The sequence below is a fragment of the Anabrus simplex genome, chromosome 1, assembly GCF_040414725.1.
Source record: "Anabrus simplex isolate iqAnaSimp1 chromosome 1, ASM4041472v1, whole genome shotgun sequence".
NCBI lineage: Eukaryota > Metazoa > Arthropoda > Insecta > Orthoptera > Tettigoniidae > Anabrus > Anabrus simplex.
This window is the reverse complement of record NC_090265.1, coordinates 888,375,457-888,389,314: the sequence shown is the minus strand read 5'-3', so window position 1 is coordinate 888,389,314 and position 13,858 is coordinate 888,375,457. Positions and strand designations below refer to the sequence as shown.

The 13,858-nt window shown below is 38.8% G+C and overlaps 1 protein-coding gene across 1 annotated transcript in view; it reads left to right on the top strand.

Moving 5' to 3' along the window:
- Window positions 1–4,575: 4,575 nt before the first annotated feature.
- Window positions 4,576–13,858, top strand: part of Cth (Cystathionine gamma-lyase) — a 664,174-nt gene continuing 654,891 nt past the window's right edge. Inside the window, exon 1 of the mRNA XM_067136552.2 lies at window positions 4,576–4,652. The gene's annotated coding sequence lies outside the window, so the exon portion shown is untranslated. The remainder of the gene's footprint in view (window positions 4,653–13,858) is intronic.

The following is a 13,858-nucleotide window of genomic DNA, read 5'->3' as shown; positions in this document are numbered from 1 at the left end:
AAATGATTTCTATCAACGATAAACCTGAAACACATCCGAGATTACTCACAGACTGCTGTTGTCGTTAGCTGGTACATTTATACCATGGCGGCCGTAGTGTTGCTTGCCTACGCCCGAAAATGCTAATCGAGCTGCTGCAGCCACTCTATATCAGGACTGACTGGATCCCTCGCTGCGCTCCTTAGAGCATTAATGGATATATGATCGAAGTTGCGCTCCTTATAGGAACTAGCTAGAGCAGGCCTTTCCAACTCTAGCACTTAGTGCTGGGGCGCACCAGCGCTGCACTCAGCAGCACCGTTTCCCTCCTTCCCCACCTACTCCACGCAGTACATTGTATTTTACATCAAGAACAATTATGTGCAAAAAACTTTCGCAACGTTATATCTGTTATGGATACAGTGTCAAAATGTGAAAAATTTCTGCCGAAAGCAAGGTTTAAAAACCATCGGCAGTTCAAAGAATGTTTAAAAGATCTCGAGGTAGAAAGTTGCGAATTTTTCTTTTCTTTTCTTTGTGCTGGTTAAGTTGCGGGAAAGTGCTAGCAACCTTCTTTGCAATAATTGAAGAAATTGCTCTGTTCATGGAGATTAAAGGTTCGGCATGGATATCAAGGATAATTTAATAAAAAACCACCTATTCAATACTTTCCACGTTTAATGTGGTTATTCTCTACATGATTTTATGTAGACTTATTTGGTCAGGTACATGTTTCACCCATTATTCTGGGCATCTTCAGCCTGTAAACAACCTTTAGGTCAAGGTTTGGGACCTTTTTAACCAATATAAACATACCAATATATACACTATATACAATATATACATTATATACAATATATACAAACATAAGTTAATACAGTTAAGTTTTTTGGTCCTAATATTCATATTAGATAGATTAGGACCAAAAGACTTAACTTATTAACTTATGTTTGTATATATTGTATATAATGTATATATTGTATATAGTGTATATATTGGTATGTTTATATTGGTTAAAAAGGTCCCAAACCTTGACCTAAAGGTTGTTTACAGGCTGAAGATGCCCAAAATAATGGGAGAAACATGTACCTGACCAAATAAATCTACATAAAATCATGTAGAGAATAACCACATTAAACGTGGAAAGTATTGAATAGGTGTTTCTTTTATTAAATTATCCTTGATATCTATGCATGTCATCTTCAATACGGAACAATGAGAGTTGTTACTTGTAATTGTGATTAAAGGTTCTCCACAACCAACTTTGCAGAATAAACAATGGGTAGCTGACCTCGCTTTCTAGGCGGACATAACGTCTAATCTGAATGATTTAAATATTTCATTGCAAGGGAGCACCATGTGTGATAGAATTAAGGCTTTCAAAATGCAGAGTTTGTTATTGAAAAGTCAACTTGAAGCCGGAAATTTTGTCAGTTTTACTTCATTAAAATCATTACTTACGGATATCTTAGAGACTATCAGACGTCGTTACAGACTTTGCACCATGAATTGAATGCCCAATTCAAAGAGATGAATGATAAGGCACCTCAACTTCAAAAATATTTATAACCCCATTTTCAGCGCGTTCTGCAAATTTGCCTCATATTTCCAAACAGCGCTGATAAAACTACAGTGCAACGCAATCCTAAAGGACAGGTACTACCACTACAACGGTGATTTAATTTCCTTTTACAAAGGTGTTCATCCACAAGAATTTCCCAGACTTCATGCACTTACCTTACAATTTACGTCAATGTTCGGTACAACTTATGCATGCGAACAGATGTTTTCAATTCTGAATTTAAATAAATGTAGAACTCGGACTTCTCTGTCTGATGTTTATCTTAGGGTCTGTGCTTAGAATTTCTACTGCCAAATCAATTGTACCCAATATTGGTAAATTAGTTGTCGCAAAACGATGTCAACAGTCGACTTAAAAGCTAAATGTACATTAAGGCAAACGCAATGTATGCACAGAATAAATTGTTTGTTTATGTGTTCACAGAATTGTCATAAATAATATTATTTTCGTAAGCTGCGCGCTGACTTGACGACCTGTGGTTCTGCCTCTGCCACTTCCCCTCCTTTCCCCACCACCTCAACGGGGCTAAAGCACAGCACTGGGGCTGCTGCCGGGGCCGGCTGGGGCCATGGGAGCACCTCAATTGGAATCGCTTGAGCTAGAGCGACGCGTAAAGTCGGTTGTGATTATATTCTAGTTCGATAGGAATGAGTGACTGGAATAGGAGGGGATGTACTCACCCTTAATCTTCAAGTGAATACCAAACCGGTTCCAAATGTACAAAAATCGGCCCCTTTTTCCCATTCTAAGCCCAATTGACTGTAATGCACACGCCAGACGAACTGGCCATCAAACATTTACAAACCCTGATTGCTAGGGGCTGTTAAGCAAGATGTCCCAAGCTTCTTACATCTATATATATATAAAATAAGAGTTTTGTCTGTACATTGCTCAAAATTTTTAAAAAAATGGTATTTCTGTATCAGTCATGTTCATAGTAACAAGGAAATGCATTTTTTTAATTTTCCGTAATTTCTGTCTGTCTGTATGTATGTATGTACACGCATCACGAGAAAACGGCTGAAGAGAATTTAATGAAAATCGGTATGCAAAGTCCGGGAATAAGTCGCTACAATCTAGGCTATAAATAATATTTTTCACGCTGAGAGAAATGGTAGTTTAGGGGAACGCCTAAAATTTAATTCTCAAATATTTATGTTATTAGCGGTCCTATCTTAATAAAAACTGGTATGTAAAGTTCTAAAATAACTCGCTACAATATAAACTATAAATAATCCATCTTCACTCTGAAATAAATGGTAGTTTAGGGGAAGGCCTAAAATTTTATTCGCAAATATTTATGTTATTAGTGGTCCTATCTTAATTAAAATAGGTATACAAAGTCGGCGAATAAGTCGCTACAATCTACGCCATAAATAATCTTATTCACGCTGAGGGAAATGGTAGTTTAGGGGAAGGCCTAAAATTTAATTATCAAATATTTGTTATTAGTTGTCCCATCGTAAATAAAATCGGTATGCAAAGTCAGGGAATAAGCCACTACAATCTAGGCCATAAATAACGTTATTCACGCTGAGCGAAATGGTAGTTTAGGGGAAGGCCCAAAATTTGTTTCTCGAATATTTGTGTTATTAGTGGTTTTAGTGACAATTACTATATAAATAAAGTTACATAGTATTATTAAATTTCCGATCATTTATGTCTTACCGGTATACATTTTGACCGTACCGGCTATGATAACAGAAATATTCATGAATGTGGATTTTTGTTGCTAAGATCATATCAGCGCCGTCACGAGAAAATGGGTAAACAGAATTTAATGAAAATCGATATGTAAAGTCGGGGAATAAGGATCTACAGGCTACGCTATAATTAATTTTTTAAGACGGCCTTATATTACAGAGTCGAAAGAAAACTGAATGTGAAGGCCTACAAAACAGAAAGCTTATAACATTGATCAACAATAACATTACATTGACCATTGTTTGTTGTGATTTGCTTTGTGTCTCTGTTGCCATTCATCTCCGATAGATGGGATTACTGCTGTATACCGAGATTTTTTGAAAATCTGCTCTACGACGCACCGACACAGATATGACTCATGGCGACGATGGGGTACGAAAGTGCTAGGAATGGGAAGGAAGCAGCCCCTACGTTAAATACGTTACAGTCCTAGCATTTTCCTGGTGTGAAAATTGGAGACAACGGAAAACCATCTTCAGGGCTGTCGACAGTGGAGTTCGAACCCACTAACTCCCGGATCCAAGCTCACAGCTATGCGCCCTTAACCGCACAGCCAACTCATCGGTCGTACCGAGTATAACAGCCTGCCTGAAAATTGGCGGGAAGTAACTGGGGAGTTAGATAAATTTCTGATACTACTGGTACTGGTACGTAACAAACTGGTTCATCATAGCATTCGAGCTATTCAATTCCTACTCTGAGGCACTGATTGGAATGAGCAGTGTGCATATTAATAATGGCAGAGAAGTGTTCACGGCTGTCTGCGGTCTGGTCATTGCAGCACTGGAACTTTGGACTGTTAGATCGGCACCGTAGTACTGTTCGTTAAAAGTGAGAAAATGTGCGGTTTATTAATTTGATCGAGTACTTTATATAACATTGCTTTTAATCACTACATTTCTTCTGACGACTTCGGGTAGGAAAACCACAAAGACAGTCTTTCTGAGAATCCCGTAGCTAAGCACGGGTACATCAGCTAGTTATAAAATACATTTTAAAAAATCGAAATGCTGTAGGCCTACATGAGTGATTGGTTGTGTAATGGCACCGTAATGTCTTGGTGTGATCTTTAAATGATGTACCGTATTTCATTGCCAGAGTCTCAATACGATACCGTACGTTAAAATCTTTTAAAATAATGAATGTGCAGTAATGCATACCGGTACTGAAACATGCAAGTTATAAACAAATCCAACAAGATTTCTCCCGAAAAAAGGTTGCTTATCAGTACGTCCCTGGGTGATAAGAAAGTATCAAAGGTCACGCATTTCTTAATGTGCTCTGTAGGCCTAGGTCTACATCATTTAATGTACGACCATTGCCTCCGACACCAATACCGACTTGGAAGGCTATATTTGCAGTCATTGAAAGGAAAATTTGTTATCGGGTGAGAATACATTTTACAGGATTACCGGTACCGGTACCGATTTTTTAAATATTACTTCTTAATGTGGCTCGTGCTTACTAATACCTTTCTCAAAAAGACATTGTTGCATGAATAGAACCTATCGTAAGGGATGTTCTGCTGAACTTCTTCAATTACAAGCTTTCTGAGAACCGTTGTTACATCAGTTTTAACTTAGGTATATCATTAATAGCATATAGCTGTTTCAGGTTACAATCTTCTTAGTTGGAAGCCCCGTGTTTGAAAGCCAAAATACGGGTAATTGCTCGTGTACCTACCTAGTAGATATTTGTTCACGTTTAAAGCCGGTCTTTATTGCTTATTTATCCGAAATAGTTGTGGCTGGTAAATAATGTACGGTACCAAATATTTTTAAACCAGTACTCACTTGTTACAATTATAGCATTTAATGATTACCGGAGATATCGACCAAACTGATCGCTATGGTGCAATTGTGTATTCGGAATGCGAGTGGGTTCAAACCCCACTGCCGACTGACATGTGAATGGTTTTCGGTAGTTTTCCATGCTCACCTCCAGGCATATAACGGGACAGTTCCTTTTATACGCTATAGCCGCCGCCGCTCCCTTCCCAAACTTCACCCTACCTCAAACGACCGCAATGTATCCCCTGGCCTGAGAGAGGATGTCACCTCCTAGGAGGCCCACCGTAGCTTATCAGGGCATTGATAAAAAAATAATTTTAAAAAACAGCGGCTCTGCTAACGAGGGTAGTTCGCGGCCGTACTCGTTACCAGTAACTGCCTTCAGTAACCAGTATTCTACTCACCGGTATTGAGTCGTTAATGCGTATTTGTAATATTATAAGAGTTATAAACAGGTCGATTGATTGATTTAGAGAACTACATTTTCCAATGGAGACTGTTCAGACGGTGCATCTGGTAGTAGGGCTTTTCACATTTCATATCGTGAAATACATAACATACAGTACGGTAATAGGATATTTATTAAGAAAATGTACCGTATTTATGAAACAAGTTCTAATATTTTACTTGTGATTATTTTTATAACTTCATACATAAAAAAATCCTTCAAAATATTTGCTGTATTTATGAATCAAATACTATTTTTCTGTTAATAATAGTAATAATTTCATATGGCTATTTCTAATCAGATGCAGCCCTTGTTAGTCAGACCCTCCGATGAGGGTGGGCGGCATCTGCCATGTGTAGGTAACTGCATGTTATTGTGGTGGACAATAGTGTTATGCGTGGTGTGTGAGTTGCAAGGATGTTGGGGACAGTACAAATACCCAGTCCCTGAGCCAAGGGAATTAACCATTTAAGGTTAAAATCTCCGGCCCGGACGGGAATCGAACCCGGGGCCCTCTGAACCAAAGAGCACTGAGCTGACCATTCAACCAAGGAGCCAGACTATTTTTCTGTTTACTAGTGAATATTATTGAAAACTCTGTACATAAAAATAATTCAAAAATGTATATGTGAAACAAGTTCAATTATCGTTCTGGTTTTTTTTTTTTTTTTTTTCTGTTTGTGAATATTGCTATTATATAGGAATGTTTGCATTAATAGTTGTTACTCATTTCACATGCCTGTGTTCATGTTAATCATGCCCCCCAAATAATTACCCGAAGTCGGTGCGCCTGACTACAGATCAGTGTTGGCTACTGAATGCATGATTTGAAGCAGTGTATCGATTCATTCAAGTGTCTGAGTGAATCGATTCACAGGAACGGCAAGCTCATGGCAGACGATTCAGGTTACTCCCAGCGGACAGTGCTGAGTGGCGCACTCACTGGACGTTGACGGGGAGCCGAGCTTCCGCTGCAGCGAGACAGTGAATCACGGAACATCGAAAGAATCGTGAACGAGCGCGGCTCAGTGAGATACAAGATACACACGGTTCCTTATCGGCTCACTGGACACGCGGAGAGCCGAGCTTCCTCTGCAGCGAGACATACACTGAGCCATAGCACACCGAAAGAATCGTGAACAAGCACGGCTCAGTGAGACACAAGATACACGGCTCCTTATCGGCACACTGGACAGTTGGACACTGGCAGAGAGCCAAGCTTCCACTGCAGCGAGACATCCAGTGAGCCATGGTACAGTACACTGAAAGAATCGTATGCTATAATGGATTCTCGAGCTCAGGTCATTTGAAAATAATACCCATTTGCATTCACTGTCCTCTTCTTACAGGGAGGTTTAAATAATAGATGGTTTTATTTGCAGTGTTAGAAAGGTAGTCAAAACAGAATTCTGAAGTAGCTAGTAAGTAGGTAGACTATTAGGTTATACTATTTGTTAGTTTAATGAATCTTAGTATTATAACTTAGTTGACATTTGACAATTAAACTCTATTATGAGTCATGCTCATGACCACTCAAAAGTACCTGTTTTATATTGGGAAGAACGGCTCAGTATTCTCTCAGTTCATATGTCACATCGTTGCACAAGACCAATCATATGTGAACAGACGCAATAACTTAACCAACAGTATGTTGAATCAGAAAACCAGCGGGCTACTGTACATCTCGGATAGCCTATACAAAATATGATGATTTAAAAAATCCTCAGCTGATAGAAAAATACCTATTTTCAAAAATGACTGAGCAAGTTGTCATGCGGTTAGTATCACGTAGCTATGCGCTTGCGTTCGGGGGATGGTGGGTTCGAATCCCACCGTCGGCAGCCGTTAAGATGGTTTTCCGTAGTTTCCCCATTTCCACACCAGGAAATGCTGGGACTGTACCTTAATTCAGGCCATGGCTGCTACCTTCCTAATCCTAACCTTTCTCACCCTGCCTCGCTGGAAACTTTCGATGTATTAGAGTGACTAGCATTTTTTCTAAGAAAGGAGTTCATGATATGAAGACCAGATGGCAGCTGCGAGCACTGTATGCTGTTGCTGCTGTCTTACCAGCACATACTACACAGGTGCAGTAGGAGCGGTGACTAATGTGCCATGAATCAGATCACTGTATCGATTCAGTAACGTGAATGGAATCAAATGAATCGAATGTCCCATCACTACTACAGATCAGATAGTGGGCTGTATCATTCAACAAATCCCTGGAATACCTGAACATTCCTGACAGATTTCCTGAATTCAAAGTCAGTTATGATATAGTCTATTATGGATCTGGTGCTCCTTCTCCTCCCATGTGTAATGGTGAACAACCTTATGCTTGAATAATGTATTCATGACTGCTAATCTCATACTAACACAGAAGGTTTGTAAACGCCTCTTATTCCTATTAGCTACCATATCTTCCCCATATTTATCCATCACCTTCACATATCCTTTAGTTTTATTTCCAATCCTCACATTTAAATCACCAGTTAGCAGTATCCTATCCGTGCTGTTGACCCTGACTATGATATAACTCTGTACTTCATAAAACTTGTCAACTTCATCCTCATCTGCACCCTGCACATGGTGAGTAGATTGAATCAGCTCTCGTCCTAATTGCTCCAACACCTTATATACCCACATCATTTGCTCATTTATGTGCCTAACTGAAACTATGTTGCGTGCAATAATATTCCCGATGAACAGTCCTACCCCGCACTCTGCCCGTCCCAGATAGAGGGGGTGACTAATGCTAAAGAAGAATTAAAATTTAAATATGATAACAGTGACATTTACAATAGGATACAAAAGTTGAAAACTAGAAAAGCTACTGGAATTGATATTTCTGAGGATATACTGAAGACAATGGGTTGGGATATAGTACCATAGCTGAAGTACTTATTTGATTATTGTTTGCATGAAGGAGCTATACCAAATTAATGGAGAGTTGCTATAGTAGCCCATGTGTATAAAGGAAAGGGTGATAGACATAAAGCTGAAAATTACAGGCCAGTAAGTTTGACATGCATTGCGTGTAAGCTTTGGGAAGGCATTCTTTCTGATAATATTAGACAGGTTTGTGAAATTAATAGCTGGTTCGATAAAAGGTAGTTCAGTTTTAGGAAAGGTTATTCCACTGAAGCTCAAGTTGTAGGATTCCAGCAAGATATAGCAGATAGCTTGGATTCAGGAGGCCAAGTGGACTGTATTGCAATTGACCTGTCTAAAGCATTTGATAGGGTGGATCATGGGAGACTATACTGGCAAAAATGAGTGCAATTGAACTAGACAAAAGAGTGACTGAATGGGTTGCTATATTTCTAGAAAATAGATCTCAGAGAATTAGAGTAGGTGAAGCTTTATCTGACCCTGTAATAATTAAGAGGGGAATTCCTCAAGGCAGTATTATTGGACCTTTATGTTTTCTTATATATATATAAATGATATGAGTAAAGAAGTAGAATCAGAGGTAAGGCTTTTCGCAGATGATGTTATTCTGTATAGAGTAATAAATAAGTTACAAGATTGTGAGCAACTGCAAAATGACCTCGATAATGTTGTGATATGGACAGCAGGCAATGGAATGATGATAAACTGGGTTAAAAGTCAAGTTGTGGGTTTAAAAATAGGAAAAGACCTCTCAGTTTTAATTATTGCATTGATGGGGTGAAAATTCCTTATGGGGATCACTGTAAGTACCTAGGTATTAATATAAGGAAAGATCTTCATTGGGGTAATTACATAAATGAGATTGTAAATAAAGGGTACAGATCTCTGGACATGGTTATGAGGGTGTTTGGGGTTGTAGTAAGGATGTAAAGGATTGGGCAAATAAGTCTCTAGTAAGATCCCAACTAGAGTATGGTTCCAGTGTATGGGACCCTCACCAGAATTACTTGATTCAAGAACTGGAAAAAATCTAAAGAAAAGCAGTTCAATTTGTTCTGGGTGATTTCCGCCAAAGAGTAGGGTTACAAAAATGTTGCAAGGTTTGGGCTGGGAAGACTTGGAAGAAAGAAGACGAGCTGCTCGACTAAGTGGTATGTAATACCAATATAGTTGGTCCGTTATTGGACATTATACATTTTCCAGCTAACTCATTCCTGGTTGCCAGTGTTTTGCCCCAGTGTGCTAAGTTGGGCTCATCAGTTGGTAAGTAGCACACCTACTAAGACGCATGGCTAGTACATACAATGGAGGCCAATGCGTACGCTATTTGGAGCCATCGGCAGTGCCAATGCACAATGAGACACTTTGTCTCATTTTCAAAAATTTACCAAATTTACCAACTGATGAGCCCAACTTAGCACACTGGGGCAAAACGCTGGCAACCAGAAATGAGTTAGCTGGAAAATTAATAATGTCCAATAACGGACCATCTATATTGGTATTATAAATTTACTCATTCGGAACAAATATTCAGATTCCCTATTGGAATCGATATCTTTATCATAAGTGGTATGTTCGAGCTGTCACCGAAGAGATGGCGTGGAATGACATTTGTAGACGAATAAGTTTGAGCGGTGTCTTTAAAAGTAGGAAAGATCACAATATGAAGATAAAGTTGGAATTCAAGGGGCTAATAATTGTTTATAGGAAGAAAAGGCTAGGAAAACGACAGATAGGAAATCTGCCACCTGGGCAACTACCCTAAATGCAGATCAGTATTGATTGATTGATTGATTGATTGATCCAAAAAGTGAACAGTGCCTGAGAGCAGTACCTCGCCCAGGCGGCCCCACCTGCTATGCTATGCTATGCTATTTAACACTTAATTAGTACATTTTATAATCTCCTACTTCTTCCTCATTACTGCTATCTCCCTTTATTATTAATGTTATTATTATCATTCAAATGTTATTTTACACTTGGAATTATAAATTATATAGTAGCCATCATTGTCATTATTCTCAGAAGATATGCCAAGAAAAAGGGAAGGCTCTTAGCATGTTTCCAGGGATCTGCTAGAATATTTAAACCAATGCAAATATAGGCCTATATCATACAGTACAGATGATTGTGGAGCAGTATAAGACAGAGGTATTCAAGGAAAGTAGTAAGAATCTGCTGCACCACTGCTTTGTCTGATACAAACTCCATATGAAGACACAAATATTCTAAACCTAAACCTGAGACAGTAACTTCTCGAACCTAAGAGGTGCATAATTCTGTTTTCACAAGATTATTCTGTTTTTGTAGTTCAATTTGCTGTCTTGTATTTTCAACAAAATCAATAATATTTTCATATTGCTATCTCAGCCAGTTTCAGCTCTTGTGAAGCCAACCCTCTGATGAGGTGACTGCTGGTTTGGGAAGCTGTGTGTTAGCATGGTGAAGGATAGTATTGAGTGTGAGCTGCAGGAATGTACAAACACCCAATCTCTGGGCTAAGGAGATTAACCATTTACAATTAAAATTCCATTGCCTAACTGAGAATCAAACCCACTGCCATGAGCCTCAAATGCCAACTCACAGACCACTCATCCATGGAGCTGAACAGAAGTTATATTAATTGCACTACAGCATGTAGACCAGAGAACCTCTGTGCCCTATTTTTAAAATTTTGTAAGGTTAAAATTATGATGAAATACTGGTAATCAGATTTCAGAGAGTAAATAATGTTAATGAATTAAATTAATTAAATTATTTAATGTTAAAAGGAAGGTCTGGAATGAATACAGTCTGACTACATCCTCATTAGCAGTTAAGTTATCGGTTTTTGTTCTTTTTTTTTTTTTAGTGTCTCTCAAATCGGTATGGATTTAAAGAGATTCCAAAAAGTTGGGAAATCATCTCATGCTAGTTCCTTAATGTACCAAAAGCCCTTAATGAAGTTTTAACATTTACACACTCTCAAGTGCCACTGATCTCAGCTAGAACTGGAACCACTGTCTTAGAACAGGAAAATATCAATTATGTTTGATGACACACGGAGCGGTTTTTGCCGAGTCGGCGCACGTTTCCATTGTATCAGATGGGATGAAACAGACACAGCGGTGCTCGCCGACAGGTGGCAGATTTACCGACTCGGCCTGTCGTTTAGCTGGTGGTGCAGCGAGCGTTTTGAAGACTTTGTGCGCGCTCTAGCGCCACTGATTTAATACATTCAGCTGAATCACGGCTGACTTGATGCGTCGCTCTAGCGATAGATCCAGTCGACCGTGGCTGAATTTATGCGGCGATTGCATAATTGGTAGGTATTCCTGTATTAGATATCATGAAGTATCTTTGAAATTCAATAATATACTCGTAAAAGGACATATAGAGTAAGTAGACTGTTGGAATAAGAACAATAATTTATTTTTATATAATGTTAGCTAACTTCCTCACCTAACGTCACGCTCGCTAATGTGTTCTGTCCACTGCCAGCTCGATACGCACCCGATGACTGCTTATAAGCAGTCATTTTAGGTGCAGATCGAGCAGGCAGTGGTTTCGTCACAGTCGGCAAAAACCGCTCTGTGTATCAATCACAGGCGGCGGCCGACGCGGCTGCCGACTCGGCAAAAACCGCTCCGTGTGTCATCAGCCTAACTGACCGAGCCATTGAGAACAGCATTATAAGTTTCTGTGCTGAAATTTTTACCAGGTACAGGAACTCTATTGGAAGACTTATTTTCATTAAACCTATTTGCTTTATAAGACCACCAAAAAGTCTGTCTAGGAGCTTCCATGCAATGCCAACTCAGGGTCTCCCATACTGTTCTGGTCTCCAAGTAGAGCAAGATTAACAGCGTGTTTCTCAAGATGTCTAACAGGGTTTTGAGCTCCTTCTGTTTCATTCCTATTCCTTCTTTTCCCCATATTCAAGAGATTTACTTCCATTTATCTTATCAATGGCCATGGGACTCTTACACTTGTGCCAGATGCCTTACTTCCATCTTTTCTGTTGATCTGTCTTGGTAAACTCTTGATGTCTTCAGACCACATTGGTATTAAGTTTGTAAGGCCTAGCAAGTTGGTAATTTTCAAGACCTTCATGTTCCTGCCATTTCTTTTCCCACCACTTTCATTCTTTGGAAGACCAGGCCCACTCCCACCACCTTTAAATGGGATTTATATGACAACAGTAGAATCTATTCTGAGATACTTCTTAATTTTGCATTTTAAAACTCTTCATCAAAATATAAAATACTAAAAGTGGCAACAAAGAACTTAAACACTGTAACTAATGAAACTTGAAAAGCTAATCGAACCAAACAATACATAGAGTTGATATACAGTAGAATTTAACTTCTCATACTGAAGTCCTGGATGACCAACCCAGGCAGTTCATGTTATTTAACAATTTGTGTTGCAAGAAGTGAATTCCAATATGGTTCATATACACCAGTAGAAGCCAATGGGGTGAAACTAACAAAGCACCACTTCAACCATGTACCGGTATAAATATTTAAGTACTAAATTTTTTCCACATAATTTTTAAACTTTTAATTCCACTATACAAATATGTACTGTATATTGGAAGAATGTTTCAACTTGGAATTATTCTTTCTGCATTATGTTTGCTTGTAGCCACCTATGGCTGGCAGGGCAGGGGTACTACTAGGAAGAGGGTGTACAACACTTCACTATTGTATTTTTAAAACTTCCAGCTTGTCTTTTGCCTGCAGGCTGAAGCTCTCTCCAAAGCTGCGATGGTTAGCTGCATATATACAATTGGTTGCCATGATAACCAAGAGGAGGTTTTGCTTGGCTAAAACATGTTTCATGTTGAAGTGCATCTCTATTTACAGATCTACCTGGGAGATTGAGAAGCACACTGTGACCTCCTTTGGCATTCTGGTTCACTGTCACGGCCAAGAGGGAAGTAGTAGTACATTTTAAGCCATCCCTTGTGCCTTCCTCATTGTAAATATCTCATTCTACCTTTAATACTTCATTAGTATTGCATTTATGAGAATTTGTTAAAATTAACTATTGTACAGAAAAGTTCAAAGAAAGAACAATTTTATATTTGATTAACATCATTATAAATGAAAGTTTAACATTAATGATGATGTACAATGATTCCACAAAATGATGTAAGTAATGTATTAGCCTACAGACACCATTATAATATTGGACTTGACTTTTGTATGGTCCGGTTCCTTGGCTGAATGGTCAGTGTACTAGTCTTCAGTTCAATTCCTAGCTGAACAGGGGAATTTTAATCTTACATGGCTAATTTCCTTGGCTCAGGCACTAGGTGTGTGTGTGCCATCCATGACATTTCTGCAACTTACACACCACACTATCCTCCATCACATTAACACACAGTTTCCTAAACATGGCTGGTGCCGCCCACTCACTTCAGTTTTATAAGGGCTACACCAGACTAATAATAACCACATAAAAATAATTATTTTTCTA